At 41.1% G+C, this 20,830-nt stretch overlaps 2 long non-coding RNA genes across 3 annotated transcripts in view; both read left to right on the forward strand.

Annotated features, from left to right (window-relative positions):
- Nucleotides 1–20,830, forward strand: part of LOC147209160 (uncharacterized) — a 74,588-nt gene that overhangs the window by 37,718 nt on the left and 16,040 nt on the right. The gene's annotated exons all lie outside the window — the stretch shown is intronic.
- Nucleotides 7,812–10,935, forward strand: LOC147209161 (uncharacterized). Its single transcript, XR_015100178.1, has 4 exons — nt 7,812–8,220; nt 9,880–10,042; nt 10,134–10,326; nt 10,858–10,935. It is a non-coding gene; the product is annotated as an uncharacterized LOC147209161 (long non-coding RNA).

Genomic DNA, 20,830 nt, shown 5'->3' on the forward strand with positions numbered 1-20,830 from the left:
CAGAACCCCCCAAAAAAGAGTGAACTTTACTAAGACAACCATTTTAAAAATGGTGACTTAAGGACCGAAAGATGAGTGTGATATCCTCATAAATCAGACACAGAGCAGAAAGTGGGAGAATCTATTTTGGCTTCTGAAATGATCTTTACTCACCGGTGTTTTGAAGAGAAATGATTCCTGTCATAAATATTGTATTTGTATCTTTGCATGTTTAGGACAAGTTCCACAAAATTGTCACTTTGTCCACCTCCACCCCTTTTTTTAAATAACCTTCCAGTCGGTGTCAAATGTCATTTTTACTCATTCCTTTTTGTCATGCCGCGGGCTGCTAAAAGATGAATGGCGGGCCGAAAATGGCCCCCCGCAACGTAGTTTGGACACCACTCCACAATACAGTCTAAAGACGGGAAGTTTCGCCACTAAGTACGCACAGCACGACGCGGCCATATGTGCACAGCGTGACGTGCCGTGACGAGGGTACAAACGCCAATCGCGCCAGCCCCCGGCATCTGCACGGAGGAACGTGATGGAAACATCCCGCTGGTGCCGAGGACTCGGATGGGGTCAACTCGACTTAATTGTACGGAGGGAACACGGGCCCGAACCGGCGGCAAATCGTGCGTGGAGGGGTGTAGGCAACGCCGCCATCTGCCACCCCTGTACCTGCTCAACCACGGGAAGACTTGCGGTTTTCAACTCCTGTCAATCTTTTCATCAGATTTGGAAACAACAGGCGAACCTCCGCCAGGGTCTACCTTTCATGCACCCTGTAACCTGATATGATAACATGATAAGCTGTCCACTGGAGTAACTGCTGTCCCAGAAAGGGTTCGGGGAAAAAATAATAATTAATAAAACGAATAATTGTGTATTTAAAATTGCGTGTGGGTCTGGACTGTAACCAGTAAGTGATTGTACCCACTGAAATTCCTTCATTTATAGTTGACCTCAGGGCATTGGTTGCGTTAAAACGAGTGGTGACGAGTTAAAATGGGACGCTAACCAAATGAAACGGGCTTCTCCGCCGTGCAGCTCGACACCAACGAGCATCAGTATGTGGTGCGCGATTGCGCATCGCGGATTCAAGAGCGGCAAGGGCAGAGTTGACATTTTGTGAGCTAATGTCCGTTTTGAATTGGGAGGAAAGACCCAGAAATGAAGGCCTTCACTCATATCACATTACCCCCCCGCAACAACCACGCGGCTCCCGCTCCGCAATTTCCACTTATATTTCCCCAACGGTCCATAAAAAGAGCGGGCACATTGATTTCGAGGCCTATCTGGCGATAAAAATGGGCTCCTCTGCTTGCAGCTTCCTTAACTACCCAATTTGAGGGCCCCTGATTTTGCCGGGCCGTGCGGGAACGATAAATAGAGAAAGGGCATCTTTATTGAAGACGCATGGGACATATCGACACCAAGAGTTTGGGTCTCTCTCTACCAGCTCTGAACTAATTAATATTGTTGCGTTTTGCTCAGTCGGCTCCCCAATTGAAGGGGACTACGGTCGTTCCTACTTTATCGCGAGGGTTGCCTTCCAGACCGCTCCAGAAAAGGAGGAGATCCACAAAGGAATGACCCCAAATTCTTTTTCACGTACGACATATTAGGGATACAATCTCGGCATGTATGCATGAGAGATGTGGGTATTATTTTTGTCCCCTTGGCATCGCCATACATACTCTACACTGTCGTATCTGTGATGTTGAATGCGCGCGTGTGCCTTTAAAAGGTGGGCCGGCCTGTTGAGTGACGTGGAAGCGAGCGAATGAGGACGTATGCTGAATGAGGCTAGCTGTTAACTAGCTAACAACGAGGTATGCTGGCATCAGTCGAGGCCCTCGGCGGGTCGACGAATGAGCTTTTGTTGACGCTCTATTTCGCCGTTCACTAAAGCGACTGAAAGTGAACAGTGGTTGTCTATAATCCGCCGATCCTGTCCGCTTGGGGAGGGATTACAGTTTGTTCTAACAATGTTTACTTTCACAGAGATGTTTGAGTCATATTTTGTACAGTACAATAAAGGCATCCGCGATGCGCTGAACCCGCAAAAGTGAGCTGCGATTTAGCTAGGGCCAAAGAAAAAGCCGCACAAAACAGCTCAGTGACTTTGTACTCTTGGCCATAAGCGAAGCTAAATCTTTATTTAGGGCCACACAACTTTGAAAGTGTTGTGACCTTGCGTAAAATCATTTTCACTCTTATTTAAGGAACAAAGAGGTGTTTCTCCAGGCACCCTCCTCAAACCCATGTCCTTTTCTGACCATTAATGAAAGATCGTCGCCGGCCGCGTTGCTTTATCATGATCTATGAATCTCTGATTTTGATGCAATAGAAAAGCAATCACTTGTAGCGAGTCTCAAGGCGACGCATTTGTCATCATGTCTTTGACACCGCCTGAGAATTGGCTCATTCTTTTATATTAAAAGCGCTCATTTGTAAATATACACCCGGCGACACAAAAAGAGACGCACTCGCTTCTTATTTTGATGTATGGAAGAATAAAGCAACAGTGCTCAGGTGAATGAGTGCCTGCCCGCCGAGCTAGCACCCGTGCGCCACACCCGCATGAGGAAATTGAACTGGGTGGAACAGATGATGGAGCACTTTTGCTTAAATGTGCTGTTTGTAAATGCGTGTTGGATTTATTTTCTCACCAGCCAATGCATCCATTTTGCCACATCAGACAACACATTACAGAGCGATGCCGATAACGTGCCAATACATTGTTGCTTTTTCATCCATCTCCATCCTCCAGAGCAGCTCTTTTATTGCACGGGGTATAAAATCCTTAATGCTCAGTGGAGGAGTGCCGTTTCCTGATAGCGTCTGAGGTTGGCCATCGGGGTGCATTCAGTAAAGACCAAGGTTTGAGGCGAATTGTGACTCGGATGTTGGCGTGGTGGTGAGGGGACGTTTTACCACGACGTTCACGTACTTCCAGCTAGCAAAAGTTGGAAACCTCTCGCACTGCTAGTAAACAAACCCTTTCGAGGCAGAGCGGTTGAGAAAACGGCTTGAATGATGATTTCACCCTTCTTTTCTTCCGCCGTAGTTTGAATGTCTAAAGCAGGGGTGCCCAACCTTTTTTGACCAAAGAACGACTTTTCAAGCAACCGACCTCCCGCGATCGACCTGTTACCGCACGTGCACGCATACACACACGCATGCCGTGATGAGCGACAGCCATAACGGCCCAGAACGTGAACAAAACAGAAAAGTAAGGTAGATACAAGAGCTTGTGAGTTTGTAAAAAGGAATCAGTGCCTTCCTTCGTCGAGAGCTTACGCGGCGTCACGGGACGCACTTTGGCAGTGTCTTCAGTGCAACAACGTCACTATCGTAGATTACCTGGATGGTTTTTAAAATTTAAACTCCTGGTACTTCAGATTCCCATTCTTTGCCAGTGCCATCCATGAAGTAGAGACGAAACAAACTTTGAATGAGAATAATAAAAATAAAAACGCTACATGGCAACAGCTCAAATCGCAAGCTGTAACTACAGACTTCCGGTGATGCAGGTCACACGCCACCGTAGGTTAAAGGTCACCTGCTTTGTTGTATTATGTTATTTATTTATTTATTTGTTTGTTTGTGGAAGTGAAACTGAGAGTATGTTCGTAGAATATTAATTACATGCACACAGGCACACATCTTTTTTTATTTTTTAATCTATTTTCCCTGAGACATCATCCCCAGCCCCCCGATTTGGGACCAGTTCGTGGGGCACCAGTCGATCGTGATCGACGAGTTCAGCACCCCTGGTCGGTTGGAACAAAAATGGCTTAGAGGGGAAAGCAGTCCGTAATTTAGATTTCAATGGGTACATTGATTCAAACATGGACACGATGGAAATTCAGACATGGTTCACTCATTAATTCAGGAGATCTGAGCATGCGAATGAGCATAGCCTTTGATGGAGCGGTTCTTTTGGCTAATGATGCTGTTGGACGTGTAAACTGTTCGGCGACAGTGGATGATTGTAGGCGATGATCGCTTGACATTTATCTTGCTCAGATGACTATCAAAGCTCTTTCGATGAGGAAATGGACAGCATGCTGTTGACTACTAGCAAGCTAGCGATAACATTTTGCTGTCTGTCATCTGTCTGTCCCTTTAGAAGCGGCAATTCAGTGTTGCGATCTTCTCTGTAAATCGGTATTTAACCTAAACGTTTGGATACCGATGATATTTAATCCTAAACCTTTCTGGGTGTTTCGAGCGGCGGAAACCCAAGCGTGTTTTTGTTATTGTTTCACTTCAGGTCAGTGGGAGTCAATCACTTTTCCTTCACCTGGAAGTACCCTGGAAACTGTTGTTTACAAACATTATAAAATGTCCAATAAGGTGTCAGAATAGATGGTCTTTGTGAGAGAGATGGATGAGGGGGAGGGCTGTCACAGCTGTACGGTATGAGGGGCGTCGGTGAGTTAGCCGCAGGAATGCTAATCGGCCTCAGCACTGCAGCAAAACGACGGCTCTCGTTAAACGCCTCGCCTCAAACTCACGTTCTCATCTCTACTTTGTATGACCTTGTGTGAAACTTGGTGTCTACATTGCGCCAGTAGCCCGGAAAATCTTTATTTTAGACCATTCATTTGATCACGTTTCCCACAGAGTTGAATCTGACTGGGTGTTTGCTGTTCAATCAGGTGACACTTGGGCAGTCTGAGTAAGTTGAATCGGTCATTGAGGCAACGCTCAAAAGTGGGGGGAAAGTACAAGAGACAAATGACGGTTTTTGGGAGCGACTGCGTCACCGGTCTTTTCCTGTAAGTAAGCTCTGTGACCACTTCGAAAGCATAATCGCATTTGCGCAACGTGTACCCATTTATATGCAGCCGTCGGAGTAATGCAGCAGCCGAGCATCTCTTTGTTGCATTCAAGTGCTTCATAAGTGGGGTTACTTTAAGAACAATCACATAAGGACATTATTGTAATGGAATGCAGAGAGTACTGCTGTTTGCCAGCCCACGCTGAGTCTGTTTTTAAAGAAAACGCTGCCTAAACGAGACCCCCCTTTTTTTAAATATGTTTTGTCTTTATTGACTTCCTTCGTTATTCTTGAAATACTTCATGTTAGGCTCTTGCAATTTATGTTATAACTGTTGAATATAAAGCGTACAAAAGTAGTGCTTTGTCTTGTACCATATTACACATGTGTTTTTCAGATGGGTAAGATGTGTACAGTGGCACCTCTACTTAGGAAATTAATTGGTTCTGGGGGAAAAAAAGCCTTAACTCGAAAATTTTGTAAGTAGAGACGCGTTTTCCATGTAAATGCCCTAATCTGTTCCAAGCCCCCACAAAATTCAGACAAAAATGTTTTCTAAAGCATAAAAATGCATCAAAATCTGTAACCAATACATACTACAATTAGATTATTGCACAATCAATGACAGTTGTTCATAATGTAAAAAACAAAGAACAGAGTAAAGAATAAAAATGATGGGCATTTAACTTAACTGCATCCTCGTTTTTTTTGCCCTCTTTAGTTCATGCTCTCTCTCAGAAGTGGTTTTTGCCTGGTGTTTTGTCAAGAACTGATCCAAGGGCGTTTGCTTTGGTCGGCTTTTAGCAAATGTCCAAAGCAAACATCAGCATAGTGAGCGATCGCCCGACTGGTAAAGACTTTTTCTGGGTAATTTACATTGACATACAGTAAAACTGAACGCCTCGTGGCCCGAGGGTCAAGTGACGAGGATGCTGCATAGACACATAGCTATCTATCTACATACACACATGGGCACAGACTGTAGAGGTCTCTCTTAGCCAATGGGATGCCAGGAAGATGCTCGGGAATAGCCAATAGCAGAGGAGCTACAGTATAAGTATGTTGCATTCGGGAAACTCGGAGCTGCGAGTATCAGCCCATACTGCATTTTTACCTTTCGTATCTTGAATTTTCTTTTGTAACAAGAGGCAATATTTTCCAGTTGAGGCATTTCGTAACTTTCGTATGAAGAGACGTCCATAAGTAGAGGTGCCACTGTATTTCTGATTTTAACTCCAGCCATTTTCAAAGCGGAATTCCCACTATTGCCAGCAGACCGATCTTTCAAGACCCACAGAATATCGTTTTCAATAGGGGGAAAAAACGTTTTTTTCGTTCTTGCACAATCAGAAAGAGAAGAACGTCATGCTAACTGGATCATAAAAAGGAAAAATATGCTGCAGGTGTGTCGTGACGCTCATGCGCCAATGTTGCAAAAGCAGTGCTCTGAACCTCCATACCGTCACTTAGGCCTGCTCCTTAAGGCAAGTTTCACATGATCTGCCCTAAAAATCAACTTGACTTGAGGCCATCATGACGTCAAGGTGCTCCCGCCGCCACATTTGCGCCCAATTGTTCGTAACTAAGGCCCATAAATAGAGTCACCTGGTGAATGCTAACAATGCGTCAACACCTTTATGTGGCCTGCCGGTTCCACCCATTAAGTCTTGCACGCGTTGCGACACTCTCGTGACACCTCGATGGGCCTCCCCAAAGCAAAGTGGAGCGGCGGCGCCAAATCGGCGGCGGCGAGCAAACCCATTCCTTCCGCCTGTGTGACTTTCATTTTCTGTACGGTGTTTAGAGGGCCTACTGAAAATAGTTTATGTTCTGTTACTCCCACGCAAGACGAGCGAGCGGCAGACGTCTCCTGCAAGACGGAGAGCAATCTGATATCTTGGCGAGCCGGCGTCATTTAAAATATGGCAAACGCCTTCTGCTTTGCTCGCGAGAGATGCTCTTTTCTCCCGCGTGCGTGCACCCAACACTCTGCCGTGATGCATAGACTCTGACACTTTGACAGATGAACAGATTTGGAGTCCTCGAACCACCAGCCTGTTCGATATATAGGCCAGAGTGACGAGAATGTGTGTGTGTGTGTGTGTGTGTGTGTGTGTGTGTGTGTGTGTGTGTGTGTGTGTGTGTGTGTGTGTGTGTTTGTATTCATGACATCTCAGGACAATTTTATGATAACACACCTTCACAATGAGGACCTGTGGAAAAATGAGGACATTTTTCGCGTCCTCATATTTCCACGCAGTCTACACTACTCTAGAGCTCACGAGGATACTCCCACACCAAAAATAAGTGATGTCCTGAAAGAGCACAATTTTCAGAAATTGTGTGTTTAAGTGTGTTTAACTTTCGACTCACTTTTCATTTGGAAAACTAGTGGCCAACTTCGGTACCTTAACACACTTTTAACACACTTTCAGTGACGTCATTGTGCAGGACCTCATATGTCATCTTTTTCGGACTGACTCACACATTTTCCCCGCCCTCGTCCTGGTAAGTCACTTCAATTAGCAGTCACACAAAACCCAACATGTGAAGCAGCCAGACAATCCTACAGCCAGATATCTATTAAACTCTCTGAAACAAACACGACCACGCGTGGATGACCACCTGGTAAGCAATTCCTTTTCGTTTATCTTACTGTAACATAGACTTTGTTCAATATAACCGTGTTTAACAGTGCCCACCAAAGGTAATGTCATTCAATTAGACAGCTAGCTAGCTAGATCGTTAGCATGCTAATAAGCTTCCAGTAAAAGTAATGTGGACATGTCCTGCAGGCAAGGTTCTAGAAAACCTTTCTAAATCTTTGACAACACAGTCTGTGGAACTTGATTTTGGTGCCAAATGTTTATTTCAGTGCAGTATTTGTTTTATTTGATTGCAGTTAATTGAAATTAGTTAGTACAGGTAGCCTAATGAAAGTGGGCCATGCACTTCTAGCCTTTATGCTAAGTCTGGTGTATTTACACTGTTTATTCTTGTGTTGATTCAATTGTACACCGTTTCAATGAAGAAACAAACAAACGTTTGCAATGAAATTATAGCAGAATTCAGCTTTGTTGGTACATTTGGTCAAGACAATATTGTGTTACTCTATTTTAATTTTACATTGTTATCTGCCTGACAAATGGTTTGCCCGAATCTATTAATCTGACCAGCAAATGTTTGATGAAATGAATTTTTGTATATTTGAGGAAGAAAATAATATTCCTTTGGCTCAGTACTTTCTGAGCCAAAATAAGTGCTGCCATTGTATTGTGCTTGCTTGTCTGGCTGACTTCTTCTCACTTTCCATTGTAGATGTTTACTGGTGGTGATAATGTCACAAAGAAGAGCCAGACTGAGCCCTGAATCTGAGGCTGCTCATTTTATTTTATCTGGAGTCGACAAGCCTTGTTTGAAAGCCCAGTGGATCAATGATTATAAAGGTATGCTATCAATCTACCTGCTATCTAATTCTTATGGCTACCACACGCACATGACAAGAGCTGCAACCAAAGCCTGTCACAGTGACAGATTTTATTCGCACATTGTATTTACCCCAAAAATATCACAATAAACAACAGCATGTTTTTTTTATGCCATTGATCATATTGGAGCAAAAATAATTGAAGTACTTTTTAAGAGAATGTTTAGCAGCCATTATCATTCAATTCTTGAGAATATTGTATTGCCATGTAGAACTAGGAATATCTTGAAATGAAAAAATAGAAATAGAAATTATTCGGCTTCTGTTAAAATATTGTGCTTCAACAAATATCACAATTCATAAAAAACGCATACTATCTGTAATAGTCGAGGAAAATTAGATGCCTTCAAACTTCCTTCACAATGCCTATTTCACCTGATTGAAGAAGGCTGTGGTAGCTGTTTGACAAATCCACATTTTTATCAGCAATTTGTACTGCCCATCAAAGGTCTCTACTTAGTTTAAAACTGAAAGAATGGTCACAGGAATTATGTATGTCATTATCATTATGACTATTATTGTTGATTGCTTAATTTTTATTTTAGTCATAATGTATCTTTTCTATGTGCAGTGGTGTATATTGCTCAGTGGGATTTCTGATTGGAGATCGGAGGTGTGAAACGCCAGGACAGCTTACAAAGAAATTAGATGAATCCTTTCCCTCCCACAATTGTTAGAGTTGCGTTTGTATTTACAAAGAGAAAATAACAAAAATAGAAACGCACAGTTAATCAGATTAAAAAAAACATCCCATTCAACCATTTTCAAACCCATTTATACTAATACGGGCCTGGCTGTGCTGCAGCCGATCCCAGCTGTCTTCGGACAGTAGGCAGGGTACAACTTGAACTGGGTGCCAGCCAATCACAGGACACACAGACAAACCACCATTCACCCTCACAATCACACCGAGGGACAATTTAGTGAGTTCAGTGAACCTACTACGTTGCATGTTTTTGGAATGTGGGAGGAAACCAAAGTAGTCGGAGAAAACCCATGCAGCCATGGGGAGAACTCCACACAAGAAGGCACTGTGAGGCGGACGTGCCAACCAGTCGCACACTGTGCAGCCGCATTAGGTTGCCTGTGACCAAAATAAAAACTATGGTGGTAATGCATTACCAACATTGCTGCCCATCCTTTTTTTGACCTTATTGCTCTTCTCTTTCTCTCCCTCAACCATATAATGCAGTTTGGAGTGGAATAGTATAGGAACTGAAATTAGGTTTCGAATGTTATCCATTGAGGAAAAATGGTACTTCACTTGACTTATGATGATCACTTTAGTCAAACTGTCGGTCAAACCGCTGGTATTTTTCTTTGCTATTCCATACATTCTGTTCAATTGAAGGCAAGCAATGTAAACAACTCTGATGTAAGGAGCCACATTATTTTGTGCTGATACAAATTGCTAAAGAAAATTATCAGCGATTCTGATAATTGTTTTTAGTTTTACATGGAATTATTTTGTTATCGTACCACTAAACATGTTTTTTCCCCTCTTTAAATTTTTATTTTTTGGTCTGCATGTATTTGTGAATATCTGATTAACTGCATTGTGTAAGCCTGATTTGGATTGTATTAATCAACATTTAAGTGTCAACTTTTCGTGTCCTAGGACGTGGTGTATTTACAAGTGAACCAATCGAAAAGGGGTTATTTGTGGTTGAGTACCGTGGAGAGTTAATCTCAAGTTATGAACGAGACAAGAGACAGAAAAAGTACACAGAGAAGCAAAATTGTTTCCTGTTTGATTTTGAATGGAAAGGAAGCACATGGTGGTAAGTCAAGATCTAGAAAAACATCATGTGGTTCTGTACAACATTGTAGTTTTACTGGAAAAACATTTCATGTTTCATTGTTCAATTTCAGCATTGATTCCTCCCATGAAGATGGTTCATTAGGTCGACTTGTCAATGATGCTCACAAAGGCCCAAACTGTAGAATGAAAAAGCTGACAATCCAGGATAAACCTCATCTTTGCTTGTTTGCAATTGAAAATATCGAAGCAGGGAATGAAATAACCTATGACTATGGAGATTCTCAGTGGGCATGGAGAGCACTGGTAAGTAATGCCTGAATATACACCTGTAGACAACCAGATCTAATAAGTAAATCATTATATTTCATAGGTGAGTGAAATATCATTTTCATCAACAGTTTATTACCTTTTAAAAGTTAACACAAGTGTCTGTTTTAGAGGATTATTTGACGTCAACAGAAATTCAAAGACAGGAACATGGACTCCACATTTTTCAGTCATTACATTGATTTAGTCTGAAAGAGTATGTTTCGGGTGTTGTCTTTATTATTTGAACTCAGTCGTGTCTGATGTCCTGAAATTGTTAGCTATCAGAGCTGTACAGTGGTAAGTACCATAAAGAGTACTGTACAACACAGTACTTGTGCTGTGAATGTGGTCACTGAAAAAAGTAGTTCAATTTATTCAAAAGTCATATAACTACGACATATTTCTGACACTCTATGGTTGGTATAATGTTGCTTTTCATGATTTCAGTCATGCCCTCATACTTCTTCAGTTACTGAAGAATACTTTTTAGAATATTTCTGATACTGTAATATTGCTATGTTGCAGACACCAGATGTTGGTATCCTGACTGAACCTTCTGGAGACCAAGAAGGGAGTGAGAGATCCACTTCATCCTTACAACAGGTGACTACGTCTTATCATTATATACCAGTTTTGAGTTTACAGCTTTCTTTGACAAACACAGGAGAAGTTATAAATCAGAAACGTGGCCTCTCCATGATTTCAGTCATCATGTCCTCATATTTCTTTAGACCTGAAAAACCTGAGTGTGTTTCAGGTGACATGACTTTTGTCTTAACCTAACTCTGGAGAGCCTGTGTTCGAATGTCCCCATATTGCTGTTCCACAGAACTGAACAGTGTTAACTTTCTACAGTGTGGTATATTAATCCCAAACTCTCCTGTGAGCTATGTTCAATGAGAAATAATGTTTATTCATTTCTTAATTGGTCAGAATGAAGAATGCTGAATATTTTGACACCGTAATGTTGTTATGTTGCAGATACCAAGTGACGGGATCCTGACTGAACCTTCTGGAGACCAAGAAGGGAGTGAGAGATCCGCTTCATCCTTACAACAGGTTACTACGTCTTATCATTATATACCAGTTTTGAGTTTACAGCTTTCTTTGACAAACGCAGGAGAAGTTATAAATCAGAAACATGGACTCTCCATGATTTCAGTCGTCATGTCCTCATATTTCTTTAGACCTGAAAAACCTGAGTGTGTTTCAGGTGACATGACTTGTCTTAACCTAACTCTGGAGAGGTTGTGTCTGAATGTCCCCATATTGCTGTTCCACAGAGCTGAACAGTGTTAACTTTCTGTAGTGTGGTACATTAATCCCAAACACTCCTGTGAGCAATGTTCAATGAGAAATAATGTTTATTCATTTCTTAACTGGTCAGAATGAAGAATGCTGAATATTTTGACACCGTAATGTTGTTATGTTGCAGATACCAAGTGAAGGGATCCTGACTGAACCTTCTGGAGACCAAGAAGGAAGTGAGAGATCCACTTCATCCTTACAACAGGTTACTACGTTTTATCATTATATACCAGTTTTGAGTTTACAGCTTTTTTTGACAAACGCAGGAGAAGTTATAAATCAGAAACGTGGACTCTCCATGATTTCAGTCGTCATGTCCTCATATTTCTTTAGACCTGAAAAACCTGAGTGTGTTTCAGGTGACATGACTTTTGTCTTAATCTAACTCTGGAGAGCCTGTGTTCGAATGTCCCCATATTGCTGTTCCACAGAACTGAACAGTGTTAACTTTCTATAGTGTGGTATATTAATCCCAAACCCTCCTGTGAGCGATGTTCAATGAAAAACAATGTTTATTCATTTATTAACTAATCAGGATGAATAAATTAGAATATTTCTGACACTGCACTGTTGCTATGTTGCAGACACCAGGTGTTCGGATCCCGATGAAACCTTCTGAAGATCAAGAAAGGATTGGGAGATCCACTTCATCCTTACAACAGGTCATTGCATTTTATCATTATATACCAGTTTTGAGTTTACAGCTTTCTTTGACAAACACAGGAGAAGTTATAAATCAGAAACATGGACTCTCCATGATTTCAGTCGTCATGTCCTCATATTTCTTTAGACCTGAAAAACCTGAGTGTGTTTCAGGTGACATGACTTTTGTCTTAACCTAACTCTGGAGAGCCTGTTTTAGAATGTCCCCATATTGCTGTTCCACGGAACTGAACAGTGTTAACTTTCTATAGTGTGGTATATTAATCCCAAACTCTCCTGTGAGCAATGTTCAATGAGAAATAATGTTTATTCATTTCTTAACTGGTCAGAATGAAGAATGCTGAATATTTTGACACCGTAATGTTATGTTGCAGACGCCAAGTGACAGGTACCTGACTGAACCCTCTGGAGACCAAGAATGGAATGAGAGATCCACTTCTTCCTTACAACAGGTTACTACTTCTTATCATGATATACTAGGTTTGAGTTTTCAGCTTTCTTTGACAAACACAGGAGAAGTTATAAATCAGAAACATGGACTCGCCATGATTTCAGTCGTCATGTCCTCATATTTCTTTAGACCTGAAAAACCTGAATGTGTTTCAGGTGACATGACTTTTGTCTTAACCTAACTCTGAAGAGCCTGTGTTTGAATGTCCCCATATTGCTGTTCCACAGAACTGAACAGTGTTAACTTTCTACAGTGTGGTATATTAATCCCAAACTCTCCTGTGAGCTATGTTCAATGAGAGATAATGTTTATTCATTTCTTACCTGGTCAGAATGAAGAATGCTGAATATTTTGACACCGTAGTGTTGTTATGTTGCAGACACCAAGTGACAGGTACCTGACTGAACCCTCTGGAGACCAAGAATGGAATGAGAGATCCACTTCATCCTTACAACAGGTTACTACTTCTTATCATGATATACTAGGTTTGAGTTTTCAGCTTTCTTTGACAAACACAGCAGAAGTTATAAATCAGAAACATGGACTCTCCATGATTTCAGTCGTCATGTCCTCATATTTCTTTAGACCTGAAAAACCTGAGTGTGTTTCAGGTGACATGACTTGTCTTAACCTAACTCTGGAGAGCCTGTGTTCGAATGTCCCCATATTGCTCTTCCACAGAACTGAACAGTGTTAACTTTCTACAGTGTGGTATATTAATCCCAAACTCTCCTGTGAGCAATGTTCAATGAGAAATAATGTTTATTCATTTCTTAACTGGTCAGAATGAAGAATGCTGAATATTTTGACACCGTAATGTTGTTATGTTGCAGACACCAAGTGACGGGTACCTGACTGAACCTTCTGGAGACCAAGAATGGAATGAGAGATTCACTTCATCCTTACAACAGGTTACTACGTCTTATCATTACATACCAGGTTTGAGTTTTCAGCTTTCTTTGACAAACACAGGAGAAGTTATAAATCAGAAACATGGACTCGTCATGATTTCAGTCGTCATGTCCTCATATTTCTTTAGACCTGAAAAACCTGAGTGTGTTTCAGGTGACATGACTTTTGTCTGGACCTAACTCTGGAGAGCCTGTGTTCGAATGTCCCCATATTGCTGTTACACAGAGCTGAACAGTGTTAACTTTCTATAGTGTGGTATATTAATCCCAAACCCTCCTGTGAGCGATGTTCAATGAAAAACAATGTTTATTAATTTATTAACTAATTAGGATGAATAAATTTGAATATTTCTGACACTGCAATGCTGCTATGTTGCAGACACCAGGTGTTCGGATCCTGATGAAACCTTCTGAAGATCAAGAAAAGAGTGGAAGATTTACTTCATCCTTACAACAGGTCATTGCATTTTATCAGTGTATATCAGTTTTGAGTTTACAGCTTTCTTTGACAAACACAGGAGAAGTTATAAATCAGAAACATGGACTCTCCATGATTTCAGTCGTCATGTCCTCATATTTCTTTAGACCTGAAAGACCTGAGTGTGTTTCAGGTGACATGACTTGTCTTAACCTAACTCTGGAGAGCCTGTGTTCGAATGTCCCCATATTGCTGTTCCACAGAACTGAACAGTGTTAATTTTCTACAGTGTGGTATATTAATCCCAAACTCTCCTGTGAGCTATGTTCAATGAGAAATAATGTTTATTCATTTCTTAATTGGTCAGAATGAAGAATGCTGAATATTTTGACACCGTAATGTTATGTTGCAGATACCAAGTGACGGGATCCTGACTGAACCTTCTGGAGACCAAGAAGGGAGTGAGAGATCCGCTTCATCCTTACAACAGGTTACTATGTCTTATCATTATATACCAGTTTTGAGTTTACAGCTTTCTTTGACAAACGCAGGAGAAGTTATAAATCAGAAACGTGGCCTCTCCATGATTTCAGTCGTCATGTCCTCATATTTCTTTAGACCTGAAAAACCTGAGTGTGTTTCAGGTGACATGACTTTTGTCTTAACCTAACTCTGGAGAGGTTGTGTTTGAATGTCCCCATATTGCTGTTCCACAGAGCTGAACAGTGTTAACTTTCTATAGTGTGGTACATTAATCCCAAACTCTCCTGTGAGCAATGTTCAATGAGAAATAATGTTTATTCATTTCTTAACTGGTCAGAATGAAGAATGCTGAATATTTTGACACCGTAATGTTGTTATGTTGCAGATACCAAGTGACGGGATCTAACTGAACCTTCTGGAGACCAAGAAGGGAGTGAGAGATCCACTTCATCCTTACAACAGGTTACTACGTTTTATCATTATATACGAGTTTTGAGTTTACAGCTTTCTTTGACAAACGCAGGAGAAGTTATAAATCAGAAACATGGCCTCTGCATGATTTCAGTCGTCATGTCCTCATATTTCTTTAGACCTGAAAAACCTGAGTGTGTTTCAGGTGACATGACTTTTGTCTTAACCTAACTCTGGAGAGCCTGTGTTCGAATGTCCCCATATTGCTGTTCCACAGAACTGAACGGTGTTAACTTTCTACAGTGTGGTATATTAATCCCAAACCCTCCTGTGAGCGATGTTCAATGAGAAATAATGTTTATTCATCTCTTAACTGGTCAGAATGAAGAATGCTGAATATTTTGACACCGTAATGTTGTTATGTTGCAGACACCAAGTGACGGGTACCTGACTGAACCTTCTGGAGACCAAGAATGGAATGAGAGATCCACTTCATCCTTACAACAGGTTACTACGTCTTATCATTATATACCAGTTTTGAGTTTACAGCTTTCTTTGACAAACGCAGGAGAAGTTATAAATCAGAAACATGGACTCGCCATGATTTCAGTCGTCATGTCCTCATATTTCTTTAGACCTGAAAAACCTGAGTGTGTTTCAGGTGACATGACTTTTGTCTTAACCTAACTCTGTAGAGCCTGTGTTCGAATGTCCCCATATTGCTGTTACACAGAGCTGAACAGTTTTAACTTTCTATAGTGTGGTATATTAATCCCAAACTCTCCTGTGAGCGATGTTCAATGAAAAACAATGTTTATTCATTTATTAACTAATTAGGATGAATAAATTTGAATATTTCTGACACTGCACTGTTGCTATGTTGCAGACACCAGGTATTCGGATCCTGATGAAACCTTCTGAAGATCAAGAAAGGAGTGGAAGATTCATTTCATCCTTACAACAGGTTTTATTTATCAAATCGTTTCATGATAAAACATTGCGTTTTATCAATATATACCAGTTTTGAGTTTACAGCTTTCTTTGACAAACACAGGAGAAGTTATAAATCAGAAACATGGACTCTCCATGATTTCAGTCGTCATGTCCTCATATTTCTTTAGACCTGAAAAACCTGAGTGTGTTTCAGGTGACATGACTTTTGTCTTAACCTAACTCTGGAGAGGCTGTGTCTGAATGTCCCCATATTGCTGTTCCACAGAGCTGAACAGAGTTAAACTTTCTATAGTGTGGTACGTTATTCCCAAACTCTCCTGTGAGCAATGTTCAATGAGAAATAATGTTTCTTCATTTATTAACTGGTCAGAACGAAGAATGCTGAATATTTTGATGTTGTTTAAATATCATTTTTAAAACATCTAACATTCTGCGTTTACCCTGAAACAAAAGCATTTTGTCCTGTCTGTTTTTTTTTTAACCCAACCAGATGAAGTAACCACGAGCGATGACGATTTGAGCAAAGAAACCAATGCTGACCTTAATCAAGAAAAAGCGATTCTCACTTACACAGAAAATGGTAATGTCCTCAAGTTATGACATAAGACAGAGTAAATTGGTGCCTGATAATCTCAGTCTTTATGCACAACTATGTATGAATTAGAAACAATTTACTACAGTATTTGAAAATGGTGTTGAAAGATGCAAAATGTGCAGGTTGAAAACACATTAGGCCTCGACAGCCGAAAGAAAATTGAGAAATTAGGAGACGATTTGGCACATATAAGAAAGCAATGGTGAAAAGCCACATTCAACTATTTTTGTATAATTTTTCAAAGGCTCAAGCTCTGACACTTCTGGGAACCCAAGCCATGCATATGCGCCATCTACATCGGACAACATGGAAGGCACTTCTGCTTCAACCACCTTTGACAACACTGACGACAGTTTTGTCGCAACCCTGGAAAACATTTCTGCTCCAACCCAGTTAGAGAACGTGGACGACACTTCCTTCTCAATCACACGGGACAACAAAAACACCAGTTAAAGTTAAACAAAAATGGCAAAAATTAACATATCTTAATTGAAGCTGAAGTACTTTTGATGAACAAAAAGTCAAAGTGCTCCAATGAAAAGCAAGGTTAAAGAGCATTTTTTTCAAAATTCTCATTATTTCCTGGAATATCTTATTTTGCATTTTTAACATTTGCAATGCCATTTTTAATAAATAATGCCTTCTTTTACAGGTGGGAATAAGAGACGTACGTGGACAGATGATGAAGTGAAGGCTGTTGAGAGACATATGTTTGATTTCATAACAAGCCATAACGTTCCAGGTAAAACGAGCTGTGAGTCCTGTCTCCACGCAGAGCTAGTAGCTCTGAAAGACAGAGACTGGGTGTCCATCAAAAACTACATCCACAACAGGATAACTGCATTAAAAAGGGAAATGAATAGATAGTCCATTGAAATGCGAGCACGCCTGGGTACATTTCAGTTCAAGTTAACTATAGCAATAGCAATGGTGCATTTAGGGTGGGATGGTCAATTACGGATTTCATATTTGTTGTTGAATACTGTTTCACATTTATTGTTTCATGAGCTTCAAGAGCAAATTGGAAAATCCTTGGAGATGTACGAACATGTAAGGTATACTGTATATCAGGCATGTCCCGATCTGGGCCGGGAGGGCAACTGTCGTGCCTGTTTTCCAGCTCTCGCAGCTGCATCACACCTGATTCAGATGATCAGTTCAACAGTCAGCTCTGATGCAGCATTAGAACATCCTGGGAGAGCTGGAAAACAAAAAGACAGCGGCCCTCGAGGACCGACTTTGGACACCCCTGCTGTATATAAACGTACGTACAATATACAAACTTCTCACAAAAGATAGGCTTATTAGGTTTGAGGTGATATTTCAGAAAAACCCTAAAACATTTGAATTCATCCTATTTCAAGAATTTCAATACTTTTTGAAAAGTTGCTTTTGTCTAACAGGTAGCTAAAGAAGAAGTTGCTACACACATGGCACAATATATGGCCACATTTATTAAAAATTCTTCATCACAGTATTCACATTTTGACATAATCTTCTTCAGTTCAAACAACCCTCATCTATTGCACTGCCTTGTGTCATGGAGAGGAGGTGGCATGTTTTCTGTGTTCATAATTTCATATTTGTCAGCAATTAAAAAATAAGAAAGTGGACTGACCACATATTTAACTGTCTCTTCTTCTTCACAGCTTAGTTTTACTGTCTTGTATTATTACCATGAATATCAACGACTGTTTGGCACATTCGCCTCATAGTTCAGCAATTGATAGTTTGAATCTGGGCTTCCTTCCTTTGTAGAGTTCTCCCCGTGCCCGAGCATGACAATTGGACACATGTGCCTAACATATACTGTTGGTATGTAACAGGAGTCAATCTAAAAATTACACACTTTACTCTTAGCTGGTCTTCATAAGTCATATATACTTGAAAATGATGTGTATCTAGGGGGCTCAAAATTCACAAAAACATGAAATGGCAGTGTGTTTGAGGTGACTGTCTCCATAATACACAAAAACCAGTCAATGTCCTCATATGTAGTAGTTTTGTCATAAATCAAAAAAAAATTACGTCCTAGCCAAAATCTGAATAGATGGGTGTCTTCCTGATTTTTTTTCATGGTTACCATATTTTTTTGGAGCCTGTAGGACCACGGGAAAGGCATGTACCCATATGTCGGGTGAACAAACGGACGTCCTGAAAATGCACCAAAACACGTATGTGTGTGTGTGTGTGTGTGTGTGTGTGTGTGTGTGTGTGTGTGTGTGTGTGTGTGTGTGTGTGTGTGTGCTTTGATCCCGTCAATTCATGACTGCCCATTTCTGTGGCCTTTTTCAAGCCAATTAATTTCGCAAGAAATCTCAACAACTGAACAAATGTAACTACATTTCCATCGGAGATAATTAGATTTGATTTAGATGGTGCTCACAGCCGACTCGAAAGTCATTGTTCCTGAAATTAAATCACATTCCGCTGATGAAGAATTAAACATCCGGTGTTAAGATGAGTTTTAGGACCTTTTATAAAAAAAGGAGTCCACATTCAAAAGGAAGACTTCTAATACCTGACTGATTAATGAGCAAATAAAAATGAGACCGAGCTGTATTGGACATGCGGCGCACGTGGTGCAAAAAAATCTGCCACGTGCTCACGAATCGCTGGAATCAGCGCTCCCTCCCTGGCACCCGCGCTCCCGGAACCCGGCGCTCTCCTGTCGAAAAGTGCCGAATGCGGACAAAATGTTCACTTTGTCTGCCTAAGCAAATAATTACTCTGATTAATTAGCCATGTTTAGGACATCCAGAGGCCAATACTCCAATAATGTGAAGTAAATCACGGGAGAAAATAGCTGTTGAGCTTCCTCTGAGGCGGTCCCACTCCAGTGACCTTCTCTGTCAGGGCCGTGAACAGCCAATGAGATCTCGAGCAGCGTGAATGTATTTTGGACAACTTTTCACCAAAGTTGTTGAGTTCCACGAATGGCTGCCATTGGACTGATGCGAATTCCCGAACAGGAGGTGGATGCTTTTGCGCGAAGGTCATTTCTGCCTTTCCCCAGCTGTAAGAACTACTCCAAATGAGTTCCTCGGTCATCAAAAAGATATTCAACGTGAGGTGTCGCAACTGCTCACAATGGCCTGTTTGTCTTTATGCAAAGAAACAACGCGAATGGGTGTTGCAGACAACGGTGATGACAGCCGCAGCGGAACATCCCCCTCCCCTGAGGAGACAACGTTAGCACGAGTGGACTATTTAGTTGGACACAAACACCGCACCAAAGAAAATGTTGCCCTGTGTCTGCTCGATGAAGCAGCTGTTTGCTTGGCAATGCCCTGAGTGGGCAAAAAGACAAAAAATAATAAATGGTGTAAAACCTGGCTGGCTTCCCTCATGACAGCTGGAGAACGACGGTTCAGCACGTTCCTCAATCGCTGTCGGTGTGAAGTGAAGTCGTAGCCTGTTGCATCGCCGACATTAGTGGCACATTCCGTCCTGGAAGAAAAGGCCGCCGTCTCTCTTGTTGCCGTGCATAAATCTGGAAATGACTGCGTCGCAGCTGTGGGGAGTTTGTTCCCAATCACTTTTTTGGGGTTTGGTCAGTTACTTGCTAACATGCTGCGGGACAAAAAACAAACGAGCACATGGGGATTTATTTATTATTATCTTTTTTTTAAAGCTGGGCTTTTGTTGCGGTGTTTCCCAACCTTTTGGAACAATTACCGTCGTGGGAAGAGAGAGAGCAGACATTCTGTACATTACCGTATAGGCCCGAATATAAGACGGCCCTGACTATAAGACGACCCCCTCTTTTTCAAGACTCAAGTTTGAAAAAAGTCTTTTTGAACACCAAATACATTTTTATACAGAAAATAATTACAGTACATCTGAAATCAATGATTATAACAATATATTTGAGAGAAAAAGCATCTTGAAGTTAACACCATAACTCCTCAGCTGCCGGTTAACCTGGCCGATCTTCGACCCACTTTTCTCCAGATTGTCGCTACGTTTCTTCATTTTCTGTTATCTCTTCAATTATTTTGTTCTGTTTTCTTTCTTACCACTATTTTTTATTTTTCTTCCTCGTGACAGGGGTTCGCTTTGGCCTGGGGAGTCAAGTTCAGCATTCGCTTCAATGATATCTGGCACCGTCTAGTGTCGTGAATGGGTCTAATGTCTAGACCCCGAATATAAGACGACCTCCACTTTTTCAGTCTTATCTCAATGCAAAAAAACGTATTCGGGCCAATACGATATTTGTCGTCATTCATTTATTCCCTGTACCAATTAGGCGGAATCAAATCTTTTCCTGCGGTCTCACGGAAATCGTCTGTTGATAGCGTTTA

Source organism: Hippocampus guttulatus, chromosome 2, assembly GCF_054856545.1.
Source record: "Hippocampus guttulatus isolate MCC_2025c chromosome 2, RoL_Hgut_1.0, whole genome shotgun sequence".
Classification (NCBI taxonomy): Eukaryota; Metazoa; Chordata; class Actinopteri; order Syngnathiformes; family Syngnathidae; genus Hippocampus; species Hippocampus guttulatus.